Source organism: Rhinolophus sinicus, linkage group LG04 (genome assembly GCF_036562045.2).
Source record: "Rhinolophus sinicus isolate RSC01 linkage group LG04, ASM3656204v1, whole genome shotgun sequence".
Lineage (NCBI taxonomy): Eukaryota > Metazoa > Chordata > Mammalia > Chiroptera > Rhinolophidae > Rhinolophus > Rhinolophus sinicus.
This window is the reverse complement of record NC_133754.1, coordinates 122396967-122423851: the sequence shown is the minus strand read 5'-3', so window position 1 is coordinate 122423851 and position 26885 is coordinate 122396967. Positions and strand designations below refer to the sequence as shown.

The 26885-nt window shown below is 36.7% G+C and overlaps 1 protein-coding gene across 13 annotated transcripts in view; it reads right to left on the bottom strand.

Annotated features, from left to right (window-relative positions):
• The window catches only part of ELAVL2 (ELAV like RNA binding protein 2), a 154355-nt gene extending 127795 nt beyond the window's left edge, over positions 1 to 26560 (bottom strand). For 6 of the 13 annotated variants that reach the window (XM_019752412.2, XM_074330305.1, XM_074330302.1 and 3 more), the window contains exon 1: positions 2870 to 3436. The gene's annotated coding sequence lies outside the window, so the exon portion shown is untranslated. Of the gene's footprint in view, positions 1 to 2869; positions 3438 to 26539 lie in introns of those variants that run through there. The other 7 variants (XM_019752416.2, XM_074330307.1, XM_074330313.1 and 4 more) reach the window with 5 other exon arrangements.
• Between the last annotated feature and the right edge of the window lie 325 nt (positions 26561 to 26885).

The following is a 26885-nucleotide window of genomic DNA, read 5'->3' as shown; positions in this document are numbered from 1 at the left end:
TCTTCTAACCCAGGGCGGGGGCTGGGGAGGCAAAATGCCCTCTTGTCAAACCAGGCATAATTTCAACCACGATTGAAATGGAGAGACCGTCCCTCAACTTGGGGGGGCCCAGACTGAGGACATCAGAAATAACTAATTGATTCTATATCAGCATTTCTGTTGTCAATCCCAAATCCGATTTGCAATTATATGACCTTAATTGACTTTGTACGCGTTCCTGGGAAAACTGCTCAAAGCGCCTGTGACTCTTTGACCTCCCTCTAAACAGGTAATTATAGTATTCCCATCCCAGGCAGGCAGGGTTGCTAAAAATGCCTGTTTCCAAACATTTGGCAAAAATGGGCCTACCAAATTTGCCAATCCAAGCCTAAACCTCTTAGCATACTCTATGCCCTACTTCCTGAAGCTGACTTCTTGAAGTTATGAGATCCCTCTCTCTCTCAACAGTTCCCCAAGTCTTCCAAACCACTTCTACCTGCAAACGTTGTTTTTTGTATAGAACTCCAGTACAGGTTAGCTTTATAAAGTGGGGTGCCCAAGCACTTGGTTAAAAGAGAGAAGGGGAACCCAGGAGTGCCTGGTATAAGACAGACTCAGGGAATGACAACAATAACTAAAATAGTTATTTTTTTAAAATACCCCAAAATGCGACTTTTAAACACATTTTCTTTTTCTTTTTTGCAGACATTTGTTTATTCTTTTATATGTCCCATTTAAGAAGCCATTTTTACCAAGGAGGTCTTATGAACCCAAACAGACTTCCTACCCCTTCCATTCCCCAACATACCACACACACACACACACACACACACACACACACACACACACAGACCTTTCTCTGACCTTTAGGAACCGATTTCCAACTAGGAAAATCATTTCTTTGGTTCCTATTGTCTGCTCTGTACTCCCCCCTCCCATTCTAAGCTTACATTTTGTAGATTGCAGTGTAGGCCTAAAAAAAAATCTCCATCCTACTCCCAACATCCAGAGGATGGGTATAATAAATAGGAGTGTGGAGAAGGGCTCAAGTTTCGAATCTTAACCAACAGGGATGTTTGTACATGAATAGGGGAGGGGAGAGAATCCATACATTTCGGGTAGAAAGTACAGAGACATCCATCCTGGCCCAGCAGTATTAATAGTAAATACTAAATGATTGACTTTCTCTCACTCTCGCCACAATAAAGCCAAACAAAATACTCAGTATCTACATCAGTTTCGCTAACCTGTACTTGAACGGAAAACGAGGGACATATCCAACCTCCAATTTGCCACAGTAGTATAGCTCTCCTGTTAATTCTTTCCAGACCTGAAATAGGTGGGTACGTAGCAACGTGCTGGGCATAAATTAAGCAACAATGGCCATGCAAGGTCCTGTTCGCCGCGTAGCTCCCGTGGTGGACACAGTCTGCCACCTTGCCATCCCCAGCCCCCACTGCCTCGGATAAGGCAGAGTCGAGTCCGGAGTAGGCTGGCCGCGCGTTGTCTTTTCGAATCCCGAGGGTGGGTGGGGTGGAGAGCAGCGAGAAATTAACAACCCCAGCTGGCTTTGTACCTTTTCCCCATCCTCTCCTTCTCAAGCACCACACGGGCGCTCTCACGCACAGTCACCCACATCCCCTCGTGCCAATAATTTAAACTTCTCTTAGGCAAAAGCAGCACCTCATTCACTGTCACCACGACCCCCCTCCGCCCTCCCCGCCCTGCGAACACCCTTCCCCTTTCCCACATCTACCCTGGATTCTCTTTTTCGCAGTAGAAAGCCAGCTGGTTTCTCCTAAACCCTGGGAAATCACAAAAGTTAAAATGAAGCTTGTGTCTGCCCAGCATCTCATCCCCAACCATCTTTCTCCCGGCGTCAGTTTAACAATAGCTATTCGAGAAAGGGTGGGGGTGGAGTGTGGGGTTAGGAAGGGGATGAGGGCTACGTAGCCGGGCTAGCTCCTGGGGTGGCTGCGAAGCCTCGCAGCGGCGAAAGGGTTCCCCCTCGCCCCGAAGGCGAAGTCAACCGCGTAGGACCAAGGACAGGGCTTGGAATCCACTTCCCAGCGCCCACCACTGCGAGGCTCCCAGGCAGCCACCACTCCGCAGACACAGCTCCAAGGATCTTATTTACTCTTTTCTGAACAAAGGGAATCTCATATCCGGCACAGGCTTAAGAATTCGGCCCTAAATTGGCTATCTTCTTATAAACCAGAATCACGGCAATTGGCGCCTATGAATTAGAGCCCGCACACCTAGCGATGACGAGTTTTGACAGCTTCTACCCAACCCAGCCCAAGCCCAGTCCCAGCCCTCAGGCGACATGTACTTTTTTCAGTCAACTACAACTCGCTGCCTGGTGCAGCACCTAAATTCTATCTGGCAATCCCATCTCCCCAGCACATGTTATCCGGTTAATGCAATTAAGCCTGGGGTTTTCGTTGGTCTGATCAGCATGCCCAGGCTTCTAATTCCCCTTAACGGTACTAAAGCCTCTCCAGTCCTACGGTTGCTTTGCGAAAGTAGAGGCATGCATCCCTCCCCCCCCCCCCAAACCAAGTTATCCTTCTCTTCTCATGAAATAAACTTCCAACCTCAATCCCGAAGCTCACTCAACATCTAAACTCCCATTGTACCCCTGCTCTACGCTGGCCACATTTTCCACTTAAGTTTCTGCCATTGACATTTGCAAATATTCAGTACGTCAAGCATGCGTCCACCGTCTTTTAGTCTAGCTCTCTAGAATTAAAAAGCGGAGCAGTAGCTTTGAAATGAGACAAACATGTGCAATTAACTTCATATTCTGTATTCCGCTCACTTACAGGTTTTCTGTGTTTGCCAGCGCATCGCTGCAACTAATGATTAAAGAAACCAAACCGAAACTTACCTTTCTCCCTTAAGGTTTTTGTGTATGTGTGTTTTTAAAGTAACGGTGCTGTTCTCCCAATAAGGATGAGCAAGAGGCTGCTGGATAGTTCTCTTAAGACAGCACGAAACCTAAACTGTGCTCGGCTTAAAAGAAGCAAATAAAAAGAAATGCTTTCGACCCCAAAGTCCAACGCTAAAAGAAATTGAAAAAAAAAAAAAAAAAAAAAGAATGAAAGAAAAGAAAGGGGAGGGGAAACTTAAAAAAAGAGAGTTTAGAAAGACGGAGACACTACCCTCCGTTTGCCGTTCAACTAAACAAAAAGGGGCAAGAAAAACAAACGAAGGAACAAAGAAAAGAGACGAAAGAACGTTTTTTCAAAAAGACGATGTCTTTCTCCTTGTTGCTTTTTAGTAGGTCGCTACAGGAGTAAGCTGCTGCATCTCTAACTGAGAACAGAAATAAAGAGGGAGGACGTCTTAAAAGGGAGGTGGACTGGACCACAGATTTATAGCACCGTATCACCAACCCCTTCTCTGCCTCCGCACTGCCGTGTGTGCAGCTGCTCTGCCAGGCTTCTATCCCGGGCAGCACGCGCGGAAGTATACGCCGAGTCGCGCCACAACGCAACTTGCTCATCTCTCCAGGACCCTGATTGGCCTAGACGCTTCCACTGAGGCTGCCCAGGCGAGGCTGCGTGACATGATTGGATAGGAGCTTATGTCACTCTCCAGAGCTCAATGGAGTCCCGTTTCAAGGTAAGTTGTGCGGAGAGGTACACACTTAACACTGGCGGCGAAGGGAAATGCAAGAAGCAAAAAGAGATGGGGAGAGAGCAACGTGGGAGGGTTGGAACTGTACTACTATCAGAGTTTGCGATATGGCACGATCTCCTTTCCTCTTAAATTTTTCTGCTTCCGAAAGACTCGTTTCCTTTGCCATCACTGCCTCATCTATGCTCGTTTCTTTATAACATTAAACTCTGTCGGGTATGTATGAGTCATTGAGAGCTCCCTCTCTTTGATCTGAGTGAAAGGGATGAAGGTACATCCATTACTTGCCCGCATGCCTATTTCGATTTGTGTTTCAGTATTCTATATTAGCTATTAGTCAGTTTTATGTCTGTCTCTATTTTAACATATGCATATTGCAGCTCTTGTTTGTTTTTTTAAAGCATCCTTTTAGGAGACGAATGAAGTCAGAAATGCTTTCAAGTAAAGCTGCACGGTTTGAATTAGCTTTCACTTCATATTAGAATAGAAAAGTATAGAATAAACATCCTGTCCAGGAAAAGAAGTACTGAACTCAGGTCCTTCACTTTGAGGTGTATGGTGACTCTCAAAAAGAGCAGCTGTGTATAAAATTGGAACAAGGCATTTGCTGGTGGTACAGTTCTTGGACCACACATATATTGCTGACAGTAAAGATACTCAAGCTTTTATCTGAGCTTTTTCTCCGAGGATTTAGAAAGGTTAACCAGAAGACCAAGTGCTTTCAACACTTTTGGTTTATAGATGAAGACTACTTTATTAACCCCATATTTTAATAACATTCAGGAGGCTGAAAGACAGTTTTATTCATAGTATTTATTTCTTCCTCCAGGTAAAAGTGTGGTCCTCAGGATGGACTTGATGTATAAGATAATATTCACTTGACATAGGTTCTTTTCCAGCTTGAATTTCTTTTAATCTTGAAAGATAGCTCCAACTTCCTAGACAGTGCTTACATTTCTTATACAATGTAACATATCATCTCTAGAAGCTCAAGCCTTTCTAAAAGGAATTCCTTTACCTGTTTATTTCCTACTATTCGCTATCTTTGAGCATGCTGGAAAGAGGAAGCACAGGTAAGAGAAACTGGGATGGAAGGAAAGTCACAAAAGCAAAATAACCAGAAAGTGAGGCAGTGAAGTAAATCAGAGTTTCTTCAGAGTGTCCTTGAGTGTTGATAAATGATTAATGGCAAAGAACAGAAGACCTGTTTATCTTCCATATGGCCTATGTACTATGTCCGAGTTACTCATGATGATAACTGGGAATTGGGAAAGAAGGCCTGAATTTATATGTTATCTTATAATTGCATTTATAATTATCATGCCCTAATCCCTGCCCCCACTTTTTATATAACATCAGGCCTGGGGTTCTAATTTAAACTTAAAACTATTCTATAGACTGGGTGGAAATCATGGGAAGAGGAAAGAAAAGCAGTTTGAAGAAATGAAGTCAATGGGCTTAGGGAGACAAATCAAGGGAAAAGAAAGACTCCACCTCCTCTAGATTAGATTAATCACTGTATGCATAAACAGTTGGAAGATTGGGTTTGTTGTCATCCTCTTTCAAGCCCTCTTCCCCTCCCCAGCTCAATACAGAGAAATATCTCTCAAAGGAATAAGTACAATTTGGGTAAAAGTATAATACTATTTAATCAGATTTATCTATGAGTTGCTTGTCTCTTCTCCTTGTTAACATGCTCTTAATATTAAATTAGTTGCATGTGTTCATGCAATATACTTAGCACTTTGAAAAAAATCTTTACCATTAACTTACAATTACATAAGTGTCTTCTAACTGGGTGAAAACTAATACTTAGTTTTGTTTTTTCATGCATGTCTGTATCCTCAATATTATGTACATTACAGTGGTATATTTTCCAAAAGGATTCAGGGAGGATGGATATGGAAAGCTGGGTGTGGTATGGGGTAATGAAAATCTAGCATGTCTGTTATATAGTTAAAGAAATTACATGAAAAACAGTAAACTTGTCCATTCAAATGCAAAATACTAAATTCTATGGATTCAGTGTATGTGCTTTTTTCAGTTTGGGTAGAGGAGCAAGTATTTTTCAAAATGTTTTCATTTTCAATGTGTTGTTTTTTCTCTGTAGGTAAAATGGAGTTAAATTATTTAAGAAATTTAAAATACTAGTTTACTTTCTCAATAAAACAAATGTTTTTAAATTTAAAAACTTTTAAATGGATATACCATGAGTAACATGTGTTTTTCTAACTTTTAAAAATAAAAACTGAATACAGCCACTTTAAAATGAATGCTATCTTGATGTAAATTTTACTTTGAAATTCGTTTTTCATAGCCTGAAATACTAACATATTATATTTTGTAATTAATAAAGACTGTGTGTAAACATCACACTCCACATTAAGCAACTGTAACCCCTCTTCATTCATAATTAGGTAAAGAATTATCCATAGCATCATAGCATTTAAAGGCATTAGGAAAGCCTTTAAAAGACATTGAGTTATGATTGTTATATTAGCTCTGATATATCTTCAAAGTCCTTGGCATTATTTTAATCTGCAGCAGACAAGGGAGAGATCTAGGGAGTCACTGAAAGCTTGGAGAAAAAGTTTGATGTAGGCAAAGTTGCAAAAAGAATGGTTCTCAAATCCAAAAAGTAATGAATTCAATTGATTCTTTTACTAATGTTTCTTTATAAGGGAACAGTCATTCACAGGAATACTCATAAGCTATTGTGGGCAATGTCTTTTAGGATAAATAACCCCCTTACAATAGTTTGGGGGGTGAGGGGGAAGGTGTGATTTTAGCACTTTATTATACAGGGCACTGTAAGACACTATTGCAACATTTTAAAAAGTAAATAAATCAGATAAGCCTTAAATGAGTTTACAATGTTTGGCTTAGGGTGATAGTTCCAAACATTATACCCTCTTAGATGAATAAAAATAGCATTCTCTTTGTTAGTTTGTTGGGCTCTTTGCTGGGGTCTGTGGTTCATCTTAGAATGTGACCGTTTAATACATGTGTGAGAAATATAGATATTATAAAGCTTGATGATAATGTTTTATTTATTCTTCTTAAAGAAGTATGTCAACTTTCCTTTCACAGTTTAGGAAACAGAAAGAAAAAAGTTATCAAGAAAATTGACACCAACTTGAGTTTAGAACGTGGCGACCGAGCAAAAGAATGAGGCAGGAATTAGCACCATGGACAGAGACTAGCCGACCCTGAATAAACATTTGCAAAGCCTGAAGGGTTTTGTGTTCCTCCCAGTGAGACGCGGAAACTGCAATTCTTGGGAACGTTTCATTCCACAGACTTTAAGGAAAAGGCTGTCCTACACCCTAGAAATACGTTTCCTTTGAATTAGGCTGGCTTTTGCTAGGACCGGGCCATCGTGACAAACCAACGGGAGGGTCAGAGCCCCGAACTCGCTGCGCCCCCTCCACTGAGATTCATACACCCCCTTGCCCTGGTGAGCCTGCCTGTCATGAAAGCGGTCAGGCAAAATACATGCAAATCCAGGTAGTCACCCCAAAGTCTGCTAAAGCTACTCCAGAGTTTTTAATCCTCGAAATTCCCAGCGGGAATCGCAACAAAAACGCCTACCCGCCCACTCTTACTCCCCTCCCCCAATTCTTCTCCGGGCTCCCACCACCTCCTGGCAAAGGGGCAAAGCCTTTTATGCGAAGGTGAGTGACCTCCGAGACTATTTTGCAAAGGACCCTTTATATTGCAAACACTTTCCATTAGGGACAGTGCCAGGGGCGGCAGTGAGCAGTATCACACACATCCTTTACTTTCTCTTTACATTTTCCTTAAATTCCTGTTTAAGAGAAAGACTGAAAACAGCAGACTCAGCGAGAATTCCTCCTAAATCCCGAGGTTACTGTTTACACTTACAGACACGTGATAGTTTATTTAAATGTTTTCTAAAATTAAATGTAATCTAGTGTCGCGGTAAATCTTTGTGACCTGCCTAGATTGTTCTTCCTGACCCCCTCCCCCTTTTCTGGGCAAAATTTTTGTATTATCCGTTCTCCTTTAGGTGATTTGCCTGCAGATACGCAGACTAAGATCTGTTGCACGTACCCCAGAGTGTCTCAGAAAATATATTTGCAGCTTCGGATCAACGATCATGTATGTAAACGCTCCTAAAAATGTCCTCAGATTTCTTTTGCCCCCTCTTTTACTCAGTAGCAACTTTTAGCTGGATAAACTCGCGTCTTTCCTGAGCATGCACAGGGAAATCTAAGCAGCCTGGCGAGGGTGAGGTCAGAAAAACTGGAGGTGAGAAAGGGCAAATCAGAGCTTTGTGTCCGTTTCTTTCAGGGATGCTAACAGCCTTCGCTAAGCTTCCTCCTAGAGCCCCTACATCTCATGTAAAATTAATACAAGTAATTAAAAATAGCAGTTTCCAAAGTTAAAGGAAACCATCTGTCTCAGCTGGTAGCCATCAGTCATTTCGCTGGCCCCTTTACCGGGACCTGGGAAGAAACGGTTTTTCTGCTTCCGATGCTCGGAGGCTCTTTCTTATATTGAAGATTTATGTTTCTACTTGTGTGCGATGCACGTCTAATTTGAAATAATAAAGCCGGGCTGAGCAACCAGTCAATCAGAGCTATCAACTGCACTCCGCACGCAGCCCTGCCCCCACCTCCCTCCGGTCTCTAACCTTCTTTCCCTCCTCGCTCTCTTTTTCCTCCCTCCTCTGCTCCCTCACACACTCACACTTTCCCCCCGCGTGTGTTCAGATCAAACCCTTGCCCCACAGATCAAGTGACCGCACCGGGGCACGGTGACAAAGGCGGAGTTTGTATCAGAAGGAGTCTGAGGCCCGGGGAGACACAGCGGCTAGAGAAACAGCTGTCTTATCAGCCCGCTGCAGAGATGGAGATGGCTGGAGAGGTCCTCAACAGATAATCACTTGAATAGGTTTGCAATGCGCCAAACTTCACGCTTGATAAGGCCAACCCAATGTAGAGGGCAGCCCAGGATCCTGCTCCATTCTGTTTTATCTGGGCTGTAAATTAAGAAATTGAAATTCAGGTGGCAGAGGCAGCAGTCTGCTGATAGACCGCTAAAGTGAACTGTCATTAAAATGCTTTTGGCAGCCAGAGAGGGGGCGCCTGGAATGGGATATATATTTTTTTTTTCATGGGGGGAGTGGAGAGGTGAGAGAAAAACCTCACCGGTTTTAAAAATTATTTGGGGAGGAGAAGCTGTGATGAGGAGTACCTGAGGGATACTGCATTTTGGTCATGATTCCTAGTCATAGCTAGGAGGCATAAACGATTTAGAAACTATAAAGTTGGGTGAAGTTTGGTGTAATAGAGATTAAGAAACAATTTAAACCGATTTGATAGGAAATAGAATTCTGTCTTTACCAGAGCATGGGGCAGAGGAAGCTCTCTGACTACAGTATTAGAAACAGATTCCACGTGGACTGTAAAGTTTGCCTTTTGTTGTAAGAAAATCAGATCAAACAGATGCAGAGGAGTTATCATAAACTGAGGTTAATGTGACCTTTTTTGTTGAAGTGATAGAGCCACCAGAGAGTTCAGGGTGATTATTAGACTAGCCTAAGAAATTGTTAACCACAGAAAAGAATCTGCTTAACTACTTAAAGTAATAAGAGTTATTATATTCCCTCCTCCCCCTTTACCCAGGTAATTACTATTGGGGTAATTCAGAAAACAAAAAATTCCACGTGTGTATTTTAACACTACCTGGCTCTTGCAGCACACTTTATATTACACTCTTCTGTCTGATTTTGTGAATATGAGGCATGAAATTCTATGCATTATCTGAATAAATGTTCCACAAAAAGTTTTAAATGTACATTTAGGCAGTGACCTTGTTGTCTTGATTCAGTAATGACTTTGCACTGTACCTTGTTCTTTATGTAGTTGAGAAGATCGTAAACTGACTGGTGTGCATTTGTGAGAGTGTGTGTAAGTATGAGAGGCAGCATTGCATTTTCCACAACAGCATTTATAGTTTAAGTTTTAGCAACATTTCTAAAAAGGTACCTTCAGCTGATAATACATAGTTAATGCAGCTTTAGAAAAATCAATGTTTTTAGTTTGTTTAACCCCAAAATTTTGATCGATGTCAGAGTCCACTTAATTGACAACAGAAAAGCTGTTTAAATCACAGTGGGAAACGAAAGAATTAAAAATGAATTTGTTAGGAAAAGTGATGAGAAAAAATTTAAGATACTAGTATACATTTCAGTAATTATTAAACTATATAAATATATTTAAAACAATTCTTTTAAACTTTGAAATTGCCACATGATTACTCATAGGGAGACAAATATATATAAGTCATGAAATCTCAAACATATTTCTGTTGAATACTTTATGCAAAAATCCCACATATCTTCTAACAGAGAACTGGTATGGTTTTTGTTTGTTTGTTTTTGTTTTTGCTTTTACTTCAAATATATGGCTAAATAAGTGCTGTATATATTCTTTAATGAGAAATTTATGTTTAGATAAGTTAACTTTACCCTTTCATACCACCACTTTCCATTATGTTTTCATATTGGTTTAAATAATGGCGACTATGTAAGCATTTGAAGAAGTATTCTTATAGTGAATTGCAGCTTTTAGGCATTATATTACCTTCAGATAATCAAATAATAAGATGTTTTTCTGCTCATTACAAATAAACAAGTTTGAATTGCCAGCTGAGTCTCTTAAGCTATGATTTTTATTTATTATTTTTCTTAATTAAATTGAAAATCTGCATACAATGGACAGCTTATACTATTCTTTATTAAAACAGATAGGACTTTTTAAAAGATATTGAAAATTTGCATGAGAGTTAAAAGGTGCACTCTTACTAGGTCTGAAATGTGAGAAAAAGAATTTTATAAATTTTAATTACATCGCAAAACTAAAAGATAATTTTAATAAAAACTTCATTATTGAACAGAAAAATGTATTAACATGAATTATAAAAACCACTCCTGATTTTTTACACAAATAAATGATATATTTGATTTCTAAAGGCATAGCAATTCATTATGAATGATGAAAAATAATAAAAAATAAAATATTTTTAAAGGGATTCCCCATTAATTCCTTTCTGGAAATGGGATATTAGATTTTTAAGGCGAGCAGTCTCTCTATGATACATAAAAGCAAAAATATTGGAAACTTAGGAAACACCTAAAAGTTGTAATTTTTGTTTAAAACTGATTACAATTCTATTACATCCTCCCCCCCCCAAAAAAAAAAAAATCAGACTACTAATTGTGTCCTCTCAGATATAACGATTATCTTCAGGTGAGAGTCAAATGAAACAGTCAGCTCCTATTTCTAAATATTTATTCCTGATCTTTGACAAAAGATCAGTTTCACCTAGATTCACGCATCCGTTGAGTGCCTATCATATGCAGGAATAACGCAACTAAAGACTAAATGCTTAAAGGGAATCAGATTACTTTTTAGTAAATCCTAGTATTTGGGAGGTTCAACTCCAATGAATGTGTATAAAACATCTCCACAATGTGTCTAGATTCTGTTATTGTTGATCTTCCCAAAGTTTTGTACAGTATCTCTTTATAAGGGTTTTTAATAGCACAGTTTGTCAAAAATTAGTTCTTTAATCAAAACTCTAGTGTTCCTCTACTAGGAGCTAACGTTTTGCAAATTGTTAGAGGAGCTTGGGTTTTTCACTTCAGACACATCCTGATTTGAATCTGACTATGGGGTCTCAGACAAGTTACTTTATTTCTTCTAAGCCTTGATTTCCTGATCTATAAAAGGGTGATAATAATGCTTGATTTGGGATCACTATGAGGTTAAACATAATTGTGAGTGTAAAATAATCAAACTTCCTGGCATGGAGGAAGCAGTAGTTACATGATAACTACGATTATGAGAACAAAAATGATGACTTAGCACATTTATTTGATGAAGCCAGAATTAGAATTCTGCTTTCATATGCTGTCTCTTAAATATTTTCATTTGCTCTCATTAACATTCTAACTGATACATCTTATGATAAATATCCTCTCACATTTCTAATTGTAACCAAGTTCAATAGGTCCCAAAAGGCATGACATCTTCTATCTGCCCTGTTATGTGGCTTCAATATATTTCCCAATACAATTTCATGATTCACTCATAAAAAGTTGTGGGTCTCAAAAAGCAACATAGTCTGAGATCCCATTTGATTGATACAATAATAAAAACACCTTAGATTTTTATAGTACCTTTTATCACAAAAAGCTCAATGTACTTTTACATATTTATCACTGTTACCCATGCGATAAGGAAGGACATAAATTATTTATCATTTTCAATGGCATAACAGAGGCATTAGGAATTTAGGTAACATTTCTAAGATTAATAGGATTAGAGGTCAGGTTTCCTGAATGTCAGTCTTTCTGTAATGTGTTACTCTCTTTGGCATTAATTATGACCATTGTTACTTTAGTTAGGCTCAAAATTTTAGTCTTTGGCATTAAATAGAGGTTATAATTCAGTTAATTACTTGCCAAAATCAAGTTGAGTGAAATATATACCATCAGTGTCTAATCAAATTAAAATATTTTTATTTTATGCCGAGACACTTTTATTATTCAAATATATATGTGTGTGTATATATACACATATATATACATATATATTCAAATATATCTACACACACACACACACACACACACACTATCCATTCTTATTTACCATTCTGTGTTTTAATTCTAAAGCAAGATTTTTACAGTTATTATTCATTTATGGCCTTGGAAGAAATCACTTTCAGTCTCCTTATCACTTGCCTATCCCCAGACTCATTCCCTCTCTCCACATATATTTTTATAGGCTATTATATTTATTCCATTTACATAGGCTAACAGTACTTTCTGCTCTAGTTTTCTATTTCATGGGTGGTCTATGCTTGAAAAATCTATCAAAATAAATACCCAAAGGAAGTAAGAAGTAGATTGTATAAAGGGCACAAGAAAATATGCTTTTTGTAATTGTTTGTTTAGAATGAAACGAATGAAGAAATAATGTCCATTTGACTTTATAAAGCATACAATGTCAAGAGAACCCTAAAACTTGCTCCTGGTTAATAGTTTTGCAGTTCCCTCCTTGGCTTACTTTGCTATGGATTGATACGGATGCAGCTACAGAAGTGGACTTTCAGTGAGTGAGTGGAATGGAAGGAAACAAAAGTGATAAAACAATGAACCTTAACTTTTGGATATCTAAATTCATAGGTTACACTGCAAAAACAGACTTAATGTTTTTATTTTAAAATCAGTAGGAATCTCTCTGTATCCAAAATGGATCTTATAATTTGATAAGATTGACCCATCCAAAGTCAAGTCCAGTCATGTGACTGCCGGACAAGATAGTGTAATTAACACCAAGAAGAAACACACATGCATCACAGAATTGCCAGAGCTGTTCTTTATTGCCAGAGACTCCAACCCCTTTAACCCTTCGTGTTGATTGACTAAATGGAAAATCTATTTCTCTGATTAGTATATTTATGTGCATTTTAAAGCTGAGAATACTGTTTAATAAAAATTATGTTCTGTTCCTTTGATCACTGTCATTCTGGTATGAAAAATTAGACAATATGATTGTTTGAAATGCCAGTTTTTATAAACACGAGTTAGAAGATGTAATATAAATGAATGGTGTTACAGACTGTTTAAGCTGTTTGAGTAACAAATAGACATTTCCTTGAATTATTTTGACACAATTTACTGTGAAATTTCTTTTTTTTCTCTTGCTAATATTACTACATTTCTTGTGCAGACAATAAAAGAAACGCCTTTCTTTTCTGTCAGTGCTCATTATTTAACTCATAGAGCACTGATGTTTTCTAGAATACTAACGTTTCCTGGATGTAAATAAATACAAAAAGAAATGTGTATCTCCATATTAGTCATATCAAAAAGATAATAGAAATTTGAGCCTCTTTACAAAGTTTTTATAAAAGAAGAAAATATTAATATATATTATGGTATTTTAGTCCTTAGTTGTAAAAGATCTTCACATAAATCTACTTTATTGGTGTGTGTGTGTGTTCAGAGCAAGTAAAATGAGATTCAGAGGTGAAAACTGCAAAACTTTGGTGGAGGAGACCAGGCCAACTGCAGTGGAGAAAAGTGATAGGATATCATGGTAGTTATGTATGGTGGAGTCACATCATGGTAGGCTTTGAAAGCCAGCAGAGAAAAAGTACTGACATGAAACTTTTGGATGTCGGATATATCCACTGACAAGTGTAAATTTTGGACATGCCAAGCAGGTAGAGACTCAAAGAATTAAGACACAAGGAGCGTGAAGAAGCTTTTTGTCTAAAATGACGCAGGAAGGTAACAGGATAAACTGAGATGAGGGAAGACTGACAGGTCCAGAAGAGGGGTTCGCACTGATACTAATGAAAGTGTTTTATGGCCCCAAAGTGATAGGGTTCTGGACAAATAATACTTCTGCACCAAAAAGCCCAAGAAAGAAGTGAGAAAGCAAAACCAGGAACCAGAGCCCATCAGCCTGCGTTTTGCTGAGCTGTGGGTATCTCTGACACCTTTGTGTATAAGGGGTGGTGGTGGATGCTTTTAAAACACTGTTAGGAAAGGACACAGTGTGGCACTAAGCTAAGATTTCTAGGCTTGGAGAAAGGAGACATGGGTCCTAGTAGTATTTCTCCCACAACTAGCTGATTCCCTTCAGTAAGTCAGTGACTAAACCCATAATTCCCTGGAGAAGCCTGGATTAGTAATAATAATGATAATAGATAACAAGCATTGAGTATGTACTATGCAGCCCTCTAATGCTTTACATTCATTACATCATTGAGCCCTCTCAATAAGCCTATCATTCTAAATATGGGGAAACTGAGGAAGTTAAGTAATTTACGCACGATCACTCAACTAGAAATTGACAGAGATGAAAGTTGACCCCATATCTAGGGTCCCAAACCTTAACCACTACTTCTTAGATGAATTCCAAGGTAATTTCTAGATGTAAAACTCAGTAATTCCAAAGAAATATAGCAGAAATTAAAAATGACATAAGACTTGCAAGAGACACAAAGCCTAAGGAAAACAAATATTACAAGTAACATACACAGGCAAACTATGTTTTGCAATGGAACTGATCACACTCATGTGTTGCCATGCTATCTATTGCTGACAAATGCAAGAGAGATAAAACGTATTGTTTGATGCTCTGCATCTCTAAAATGATTCACGTCAAGTACAACAGGATTTTGAGAAATATATAAGATGTCCTAGGAGATCCTAACCTCCGTGTAATACTATTTTGGGGGTATGAAGAAACTTAGCTATGTAGCTTTTATAAATTTTAATTTTCAGACATCTACTCCATAACCATATAGTAAACAGTTATAAAACCAAATGGATAGCATATATTGGTATTTTAATGACATATAAAGGTTTTCATGAAATACTGTGGATAGCATTAAGCATCATATAAAGGATGTTAACTAAGAACATTAAGTTGTGGCTATTTTGAGGTCATGGGAGTTGAGACTTATAGTGACTTGTTTCTTTATATTTTCTGCATTATTCGGTTTGGAGAAACTCTGAACATGCATTCTTTTTTATAAATTGGAAAAACAGGTAGTTTTGTGTTTGGGGTAAAAATAAAACTCGATAGATAGCTCAAGAGCTCAAGCTTCAGCCCTGTAGCCACCAGGTGGGAGCAGGTGGTGGGTACTAAGTGGTAAGGACAAGTGACCTCTTGAAAGACAACTTAGATTTAGAGAGAAGACAGATTAACAGCCCTGGAGATTTATAGTTTATAAACAAAATAATATTCACTTACAGAAACAAATCTTGAGATGTGATACTTAGGAAAAATAAATACAGCAAAATGACAAAAACCTCAGAAATTGCTCTACCAGTTTCTTAGAAGAATACAGTAGCAGAGGTAACTAGCCTGTCCAATTAGAATTTACTTACACACAAGAATGTCAACTATTTCCTTCACTTGCTGCCTGTCTATATTACGGCTAAGGGATGTTCTTCTATTCATTTAATTAATCATTTCTTTTTCCCTATTACATTCTTGCCCACAGTTGCTGGAGAATCTTATAAAACAAACCTTTATTCCCAACTAACAAAGCCCTTAAAGTGATTTGCTTATATTTCTATATAAATAAATGAAAACCATAATACAGTAAATAATTATAATGAGATTAAATAAAACCTAGCTTCCTGACAAATACCATTTAGTGAATTGCTATTTCAGTGCCTTAAACAGTCACCTGAGTTAATTCAATTTTCATATTGTTTAATTTTTTGTCTTTAAAATCATTCTTCAGAGAATGAGAAACTGGCCCATTCTTTCAACTCTACAGGATCATATAGTTTGAACATCCTCACTTATTTATTTAATTTTGCCATTTAAAAATATTTGAATATTATGGCCAAGAATCTAACAAGAGCTGCATGAAAGTATTATTTTTATATTATTATAAAATAAATTTATATATAAATATGTACTTATAGTACATATAAATCTATAATATATTAATTTAACAAATTTATATTATAATATAGGAATATTCTGATTCAACTGGTCCTCACAGACTGGAAAACAAGGTACTAAGAATATCAAAACAAGAGAAATTTCTTTTCTAATGTGTTTAATGTGGCTCTGTTACTATCTTTTAAGCTTTATAAATTGTGAATATATATTAACTTTTAGATACGAGTTACAACCATTTTTTAAAACGTTATTTGTCATAAACAGAGGATATAAAGTGCTGCTGCCCTTGCTCATGCACTTGTTTGACTCATGGTGCAGTCTTGAATAATTTTAAACCAAACATGACTGCGGCAATCAATTTTCGTCCAATTTATTGGGCATGAGTTAAAGCCAATTAAAAAACCATTTTTGGTGCAATTCAAGGGGAAAAATGTATAAACCCATGAAAAACAGATTTCAGTCCTAGACATGAGTCATCACTATTCTAAATAATGGTGTCAGCCCTAAATCAGAAAGAACAAATCCTAAAATTGCATAGTCCACACTGGAAACTGCATTTATCAGCAATGATTTTATACAATTGTAAATATTTTTCATAAGAAATTGACCTGGAAGGAAAATCTTGCTCTTCTAATCTTGTCACATTTCTGAAAATTATTTTAGTCACGAAATTAACAGGTAGTTTATGGCAAACACTGAGTTTCTGAATTAAGAACTAAGGTAGAGTCATCTGTGATCTTTACACAAGAAAGCACAATATTTTACCTATAATTTTAAAGTATCTTTTACATACTAGACCATGCATCCTTTCACATGAATACAGTGGCTTTCTTTTAAGGCCAGGAAATGAAATAATCCCTGTACGTTCCAGCTAATCTTAGGGTGATCAAAGTAGCAAAACGGAAGCTTCTAGGTTGGAAATTACAGCTATAAAATACACCCATACATTTTCAACATGTATACAAAAAAGGGCTTAGAAAAATATGGTTGTAGCGGTTCAAAATATTCAAGCAGACCTGGATTCTGGTTCTACCCCTCCTACGTCTTTGGTGTATGGCTTTAGGCTCATTGCCCTGACCTCTCAAAGCCTCAGTTTTCTCATCAGTAAAATGAGTATAAAAATAATAGGCACCTTTTAGGGATGTTGTGAGCATTAAGTGAAAAAATACTTGTCCAGTGCTTAGGAGAGTGACTGGCAGAGTGAATTTTTGGTGAATGATAGAACTGGTGAGCTGCATGAAAGCCCATTAGTTCTCACACATAGCTAGCTGTGCATCAATGACTCAACCTACCCACAGATTTTTTTTTTTTTTAAGTACAAATCCCTGGTCTCTACCCTGGGAGATTACTTAGTAATTCTGATGTGAGTTCTAAGCACATGTGTTTATACAAACTTCCATGGGTGATTCTGATGAACCACTGATTTAAAGCAAAAAGCAGTACAGATTTTTCAGTTGCTCAGTTAACATAAAGTCAAAGCAAATTCCTGCTTGAACTATTATGGTTTGGCTCTCTGTTGAGCAGATTAATTGGAATAATTGCCAAATTTGTACTTTGTGTTATGCTGAAAGAGATTTAACTGGGAGACTGTTAAAATATTTTATTTACATTCATGTATCTATGAGGTCACAGAGTATGATTTTCCACAATTTCCTTTTATTATAATAAAAGTACAGACATGTGAGTTTACCCCTGGGAAATGACAGTCATTCCATTGGCATAGATATATTTTAGTGTTTACTATATCTTATAGCTTTTACTTCTATTTAATAAACATAGGCAGGTAAGCCAATACTACCAGATTGATTTTTTGCAGACTTATATTTTTCTGTTAAGTTGGTTCATTTCTAACTGTCCTATTTCAAGATAAATAAGCAGTTTCTTCAGTGACAGAGATCAAAGAATGCCACAGTTAAGAAAAGCAACTATCAGAAAAATACATCCTTTGGCTGACATGACCACCCTCCACGGTACTCACCATGATTCTTTCACAAAAATGAGGGCATTTTCCCTGGGAACAACTTTTAAATATTAAATGAAGCCACTACTCGCCTTAATATCTTCCCTGATCATAAAAGTCTGGCAGTCGCATGACTGGGCCTGACTTTGAGTAGATCAGTCTTATCAAATTATAAAATACATTTAGGATACTGCTACACAACCAGACAGAGTTTTTAATTTAGAGAGTTTTTAGAGAGCAGGCCATTGATATACTCTATCCCTGGACCTAAGAATACAAATTGCATAGATTACCTAGAGCTTGTTTTCTGGGAACATTCTACCCCTTAGGGTTTAGAAATGACTCTAGACATAATTCAACATCATGCATTGAAGAGCTGTTGGTAGGTCAAGGATATGTTGATCAAAGAGTTGGTACACCCACATTTTAGTTTTAAAACTGTTTGTGAGCCTTTATGTTTCTATATATAAAATGAAATGGTAGTATTTGCTTTTCTTACTTCCAGGGATTATTGTGAAGCCAAAATAAAATTACATATATGAAAACTGGAAAAAATTTTATCGTTGTGGCATAGGAATCTAGAGGCAAATAAATATATTTTTAATGTACACAACTTTCCAGTAAATTATCCAAAAGCTTTTCAGGGACATATTTGCTTTTTTATTATTAAGTAAACTTTTTTTTTCCCTTTTTCAATATGATTCCCCAAAAGTTTCAAAATCAGGTTGTAAAGTAACAACTCTGTTAAGACTTCAAAATGTGAAATTGCCTGAAACTTTCTGGACTATCACGGAGTGTGAAAAATGAAAATCTGTAGAAAAAGTGAAACCTTCTATTTTCATTGTTTATGAATGTATTGTTTTATGTAAGTCTAGTCTTAGACAATTGGTTTCTAAAATATGGCTCTTTGAAATTTTAGAGAGAGCCCTTTCAGAATTTTGCATTTAACCAGCAGAGAATTGCTTTCTCATAGCTGGAAGCTTGAACAGCTATTGACTCTGGCACTCTTCTATCCAGGTGGGTGAGAGTTCAGGGACCCTCACTGTGCCATCAGGAGGACAGCCAGCAATGCATGTGGTCAGAAACAAATTCCTATGCAACCCAATTCCAAGGCCACCCCTCCATCCCCACCATAGGACAAGAGAACAGATAACTCAGAACTCCTGTGTCACCTGAATGGGGGAGACATTCTGTCAGTTGAGGAAAACCAACCTCCTTAAGAATCTGCTTTCTTTGCCAAGGTCAGATCATAAGGCTCATGTAATCATAAAGGTTCCTTGAAGGACTTTTGATGTCAGTCTGTCTCAGGATTTGGTATCCTTTTAGAATTTATCACTATCCCTGCCCCACCCCCCTTTTTTCTTTACATTATATAGGGAACTCCCTTCTCATGTAGGGTACATTCTGCGTCTTTCTTAGTGGGTACTAAATAGCTAATTCCATTTTTAACTCACAGGAAAAATAAGCAAAAAGAATACTTCAGAATGGCTGCCATTGCACTACTGTTTATTGTATCCACTAGAGGACTCCTTTCAGAATGGCTTAAAATATCTCTCCTCTCATTCCCCATGACCTCTGGAATTTGATGCTCAACTAACTCTTGAGTTGGGCCACTGGCTACATATCAGTGTTAGAATGAAAACATTCCCCCTACTTTAACACCTCCTGCTAGTTCAATAAAGCGATGTTTAAATAACTGAACTGGCTTCAATGAACTGTACTTGCCATTTTTTCCTGCTTCTTAGCCAGATAAAATGGAGATAATTATGAAGTGGATGAGCAGGTTTAATGAAAGCCAGTTTCTTTTGGTATACTCCTGAAGCAGCAATCATCATCTGTTTGGCTTTTGAAGAGCAACAATTATAATCACTTAAACCCCCAAGGGGAACAAAAATAGAATTTACATTAGCATATAAAATATACAGCTGGATTGGGCAAGCCTATAAAATTCTGGGGAAATCATTCTAATCTGAATGCTATTCAAACTCACAAGTAAAATGACTTCAAGAGTATTTTACATACTTCCTTCCGTTAAAATAATACATATAACAATGTTGAGAGGATTTTCCTAAAAATGAACACAAGGAAAGAAAGAATTGTTGCCCGGAGAGACTCCCAGCAGGAATGGGCTAAACTGTACTATCAAGATATCAGAGAGCAAAATGCATAATGATAGTCACGTGAAGTACTAATCACTCTGAAGTGAAATTTTTTCATGGATTTCAGAGTTTAAGAAAGAAAATAGGGCGGTTTTAGTCCAATCAATGATGAAACTTAATCACACACAAGTCAAATTTCAGATTAATAGTACTTTCCTCCTCCATTGTAAATGTGAAAGAAATACAAAGGGAAGTGAAAACGCTTAAGTTGATACCTTATTGTTATGAGGCAGAACTGTTTTCCCTGTTTTAAAACATTTTCATTTCATTTCCTCTCAAATAACCTCTTTCTTACACCTCCCATTCCAATTCTAGCCCAGATCACAGGCAATCTCCCTTGCCATTTATGTTATTTAATTACTTTTGCTTTTGGGTGCCTTTCCTGGTTTGCAAGATACCTTTTTTTTTTTTTTGAGTAAAAATGGAGCCCTTGCCTTATCCATTATGCTACTAGCAACAAAACACTAACATAATCAATACTATTAAAGGCTTTCCCGGCTGTGCACATTTGTCAAAGGCCCTGTATCTGAGAAATTACACTAATGAATCTTGAAAAATTCAGCATCCTACACAGAAAACTTGTTCTCCCTCATCATAAGTACATAAAATATGTATTTACATAAATATGTAAAATATGTCAATATGTAAAAACTAGAAAAATATATACTTCATCTTTCTTTATATTATTTGAAGATCCACTATTACTTTTTGTTAAAATGGCGGAGGTGGGGAGATGGAGAGTCAGTATGCAAAACTTCACCTCCACTGAGAAGCACTTCCTGAATACCTCACTAAAGCCAACTACAGGCATGTTGGTGACAGCTCCCTCTGTGTACCTAAAAGCACTTTGTACACGCCTCTGATAGTAATGATCGCACTTCCTAGAACCATCTGTGGACATGTCTATCTCCTAGAGCCCATACATTGCTTGACAGCAAAGCCAACTTTCCAGTGTGGGTATTCCCAGGCTCTGGCACTGTGCCGAGAGCCTAGTAAGCATGCAATGTTTGTCGGGTGAAGTCCATTATTAATTCATATTCGAAACACATCAAAAGGTTATGGTGTCTATGATAAGAATCAAACATATTTAATACCACCTCTTCCATAATACCACATTTAATGGTGATGAATTAAGCACTAAGAAATTGGAAATTCAAAAGTCTAGATTTCTATAGCATTCTTCACTCTCATTCTCTTTAACAAAGGATAGTGGTAATTGTTTAGATTTTATTAAATATTTATCATGTGTCTCATGGTTAATTATTTTTACCCCAAAAGCTGGAACCGCTCAAAAAGCTGAGTTCTCAGGTCTTCACGGTAATGACCTCAGGTTTCATTAGCTGTATATATGTTTTAATTAAAGCCATTAACATCGCTTTCTCAGCCTTTGTCAATGCCAGGTGTGGTGGTATCCAGCTTGTATCATTCTGCCCTTTCCTGTAAACCCTTCGTGCTCTGAGAGGCTTTGAAAGTCCATAACATATTAATTTTCACTTTGAACACAAAATGTAATGATTCCATGTTTAAAAGAATTTAAAGGGATAATTGAGGAGTATAGCATGAAGGATTCCAGGATGTATGTAGGAGCTATCTTAAGGTCTTTTTATTATTTTCCTAAACATAGTCCACATTTTCCTCCCAATTTTTCAAGTGAAAGTATCATCTTGTATGAAGTTATGGAAAAGCAATAGTGGAGAGGAGGAAGGAAATAGACTCCACAGACCTATTCTAAAATACCCTTAGATTTTTAACTAATAATAAATATAGTTAATATTCTTATTATTAGATAAAATTCAGTTTTGTGGCATTAATTATCCCATAAGTTTAAAACTGAAAAACTGCTGTAATAACTTGTCTTTTTTGCTTCATACTAACATAGTCATAACTTTTTGTATATGTATATTTACATATATTTATTATTTGTATATACAGATATTTAAAAGGAGAGAAAATTGTCTAGAGACAGTCCTAAGATTTTAGTACATAATAATATAAATTTCCAGAGCATGGATAAAATAAAGATATTATACAAATATTTTATTAACTATGATAAAAAACTGAGCCTGATTTTATTTAAAATGAAGCGTGTAACTAGAATTAGGTTTCAGAGGTTACAAATCTAACGGTCTTTCAAGGCATGGTCTCCACGGTCAAAGTGTAATAGAGTTGAGTTTTATATGTGACTAGAATATTGTGGGGATGAAACGCTCAAGTCTCACAATTCTCCTCTTTATAAGATGGTTCCTAAAAGTCCAAAATTATCAGAGTTTTAAAAAAAGCTATTGGCATTCTCATAGTAATGGGGTTTAAACATTAGCTATGGATGATTTCACCTTATAAAAATCTGAAACTTACAAAATGGATGAACCAACTTTTTAAAAGTTCTTCACTTTAACTGGAGCATTAATTCAAATGTTCTTTTAATGTGTGAGCTTTGTGCATTTAAAAAAAAAGTAACCTAATTTTAAAAAAAGGGTTTACACAAAACAACTTGGAAGCCTATTTATTGCATGAAGTACAGATAGCAGGTAGAGTTGTTATGAGTGCTTTCATTTCTTCTCAGCTGAAAGTGAAAAATTGAGCAGCTTTCTGTTGAATGAAAATGATGTCTTTAAACATTTTTTTATTGGTACTTACGGGGACTTGACTGGATTATCTTGATAAAATCTTAACATCTCCATTTTTGCACATCCAAGTTAGGAAACAAACAGACCCAAGCAGATGCGATATCTATGTCCCAATCTATCAGGTTTAAAGATTTTATAAATATAAAGGAGCAATATTAGAGTTTTAAAGGGGAATTTTTTTTCCCAGTATTTGAGAGTCTATCATCTCTAATATTTAAAGAGGAATCACTAGAAACTTTTTATTTTCTATATCACTTTCTATATTTATGTCTGTTTGCTTCACTAAATGGAGGGCCCCTAATCACTGAATAATTAGGGTAAAAGTTAATTGATTTTAAGTACATCAAGATAAACTCTGACTTGGAAAATAAATAAATGAAAAAATCACATGTCACAAACATGTCATTACTTTAGCAAATGTTATTGTAATTGATTATGGAAATCTTTAAAATAAAAAATTAAATCCCATTTAAGTTGGTAAAATGAAAAAAATAAGTCTACTTATTTAAGATCCTTTTTAAGGAAAACTAGGTTTGCAGTTAGGTTTTCCTTTAATAAGTAGTATTGTTGATACTTATTTGAAAACACTTTTGTCACTATAATTTATTTACTCTTCCTCTCTTGTTTGTTTTTGGGGCAAGAAGGAGAGGGCAATACATTTTCATAATTACTGCCCCAAAGAGAAACAACCCTAGTATATCCAAACCCAATTTGGGATATAGTTAGGAATATTTCAGTAAGATTTTTGTTTTTCATAAATGTTTTATTGAGGAAAGTGTCAAGATTAAGAGGCAATCATTTTTATCTTTGGACTTTGTGGAGATGATGTGGATTTTATGTGGAGGGTTTCTTTAAATTTAGTAAAATATCTCATGTTTTCTATTAATTGATTCTCATTTTGTTGGATTTTAGACCCAAGTTTAGAGTAGAGAGATTTTGATTCAAGTCCTCACTTCATGGTTATGAACTGTCTGAACTTAACTATTTATTTTCTAAGCATCCTAAAATCTACCAACTAGACTGTTTTGAAGATTAATTGAGATAATATATGAAAAGCACTTACATATATGACTGAATCATGACAGGTACAAAACAAATGTTAACAATTAAAATTAACTTCTTAGCTGTTTTAGATTGTATATTTGATATAAGATACCCATGAAGTTTAATACTAATTGGAAATAACAAATGAAGGTTATTTTTGAATTCTTTAAATCATAGCATCACTTCAACCTTTCCGTTTTTACTTTTTTGCTTGCAGGCACATTTCATGTCCTAGATATGGTACAAAGGGCAAAATTTGCAATGTAACATGAGACACTCCTGGCTATCACCCACCCCCACTGCTTATGTCTCCTCCATTTTTCTCCTTTATTTATGATACCTATTCACTTAAAGTGAGTCAATATTATGGGAAGCAATAAATACTTCAATGAGAATATTGCTTAGTTGAAAACACTTAGGACTTTGTTCTTATGAACATTATGAGCTTTCTGTTATTTTTAACATTTATTCTAGTGAACTGAGATTAGGGAAAATATCAGAACATGCCCACTCTACTTCTACTGTGCCAATAACATACAATTAGAACACTGATGAGAGAAATGGATTGTTACATTCTGATATAAAGAAATTTCCATATTGAGAATAGTTGGCAAACCTAAAATTGCCACCTAAAATTAGTGAGGGAGAGGACCAGGAATATACAGCATAGTCTAAGTACTTTTATAGAAAATTAAACAGATGCACTATTATTAATTATTATTTAGAAGACAACTTTGTTATTAAACTTATTTTAAATGATTATTATGAATGTCTTCAACTGAAACAGTGTTTTCAGTCTAGGTGAAACACTACATACAGTAAAGTTGAAGACTTGTTTGAAATTGAGTATGATAAAATAACTCCAAAGGCTTTTTTTTTTCTCAAATAAAACATCAAAGTAATCTAATGTTCATATGTACAGGCCATATTCTTAAATAGTTTGACAGTTGCATAGTATGGTTCAAAATACATTGTATATTAAAACCATTGTTAGATGACATTGTTAGTTGACTAAGACTATCAGTAAGAAAAGCAAACTTCCCAATGGAAATTTTTATGACCAAATATATATAAAATACTATTATTTGAATCTAAACTCTTCTGAGATTCTTTTTCAAAGTTTTACTGAATTGATTCCTCTTATAACAACAGATTAGTAATTCAGTGAGCCATTTGGTGTTTAAGTCTCAAACTGAAAACTGTTTTAAGGACGGTGACAGCAAATAGCAAGACTGAAAGCAACAGTAATGACTTTGGAAGCCGATGTATAAGGTGTCACATTCCTGTGGTTGTTACTGGTAAATTACAGTAACTTCATGTAGAATAAACAAAAATTAAGTCGATTGTGGTCTTATTAAAGTGTATGCCCCATAAAATACTTTCATCCTTATTGCTATAATATAATCAGTTTCAAAAGTTATTTTCTTTGATTCTTATGATCAGAGGAAGTTTATAATAATTTACAAAACCTTCAGGTCAGAATAGATCTTGAGAAATGTAAGCACATGCAATTATATCTGCACACATATAAATGCAAGTTAAGAATGGTTTCAACAAAACATGAAAACAATTCCTTTCAGGGGGCCTTTTTTGTTTCCATCTCATCCTTCAAATGAGACTACTTAGATGGCCTTGCCTATCAGAGAATGTGCAGGTCCATTCCAGTATAGGGCATCACAGTCATCTCCATGGCAACAGCCCTTGACAAGTTAAAAGGCAACTGGATTCACAAACAGAAAAAAAAATTAAGACTACTGAGCACTGTTATATATTATTTCAAAGTGTAGAGCTGGGCAAACAATTTAGAATTTTCCAGAGGAAAGGCTGAGCCTCTTGTTAAACTTGGAACTGCTAACTTCACCATGAATGCTAAGTTAGATACCTATTCTCAGAAAGTGAATGAGATAAGGGGGCAAAACTCAGAAATCCTTCCCTGGAATAGATCTCCCATTTTAAAACAAATGAAAGGGATTAGGAGAGGAGGTTGGGAAAGTACCCTGAAATGAACCTATACACTTTAGTGTAAAAAGGGGGCGTGGGAGAGAGAGATGAAAGAAGTGAGAAGGCAGGCGGAGAGTAAGCAATTCCTTTCTCCAGCTTCAATACTTTTAAGACCACAACTTTCCAAATGTATTATTTGATTATCATTTAGCATTTAAAATTTGTCTAAGAATGAAGGCTCCTAACGTTGCTACCTGAGGAAGTCAGAGGAAGAAAGGAGGACTAACAGTGCAGGTGAGGACACAGAAATAGTGGGGGTGACTTCGAGTGACCCCATTGTGCCTTTTCTCCTTAAGGATTTTGTTCAGGAATGATCCAGCTACTGTGCTGAGTTCAGGAAGTCAAAGTACGTTCCTTTTGACACCAGACAATAACCTAGTTCCCTTGCCTCCCTCCCCTGTACCTCGACCCTGCAGACTGCCAACTCTCACCCACTTTAAATGAATCAAGTCTATCACCATCCCAAGAGTATCAAATACAGAACATGTCTAAGGACAATGTGTAAAGACAAAAAACAAAATTAGAACTACTGTTTTTGGTTTGTCTCACCGCCCCCTCCTCCCAGCCCCCAGCTCTTTGTGTGTGATGATTCCCCTTCAAGCCACCCACAGACGATCATACGAGAAGAAATGGTAATTTTTGGTTTAAAAGTTCACTTACCACGACAACCTCATATTGCTTTGTCATGCTTTTTTGCACTTAATTTTTCAAAACTGCTTGTGCAGAGCGCAGAACTGGGAAGGCAGGACTAAAGTATTTCTAGTAATCACAACAAAAAGGAGAGAACATTCACCCATCAGAATTACATTAAAATGCACAAACCCCGGAGCAAGACGCAATGGTTCAAACCATACCAGGGAGGGGGTGGGGTGGAAAAAGCCAAGCTAACAAAACAAAAGGTAAAGGAGAGTTGAGTGGTTGCAGGGGAAATTGATGCAAGCCGCCTTTCGACTGAGGACTGGCTTAACACCACCACCACCACCACCATCACCACCACCCCCCACCC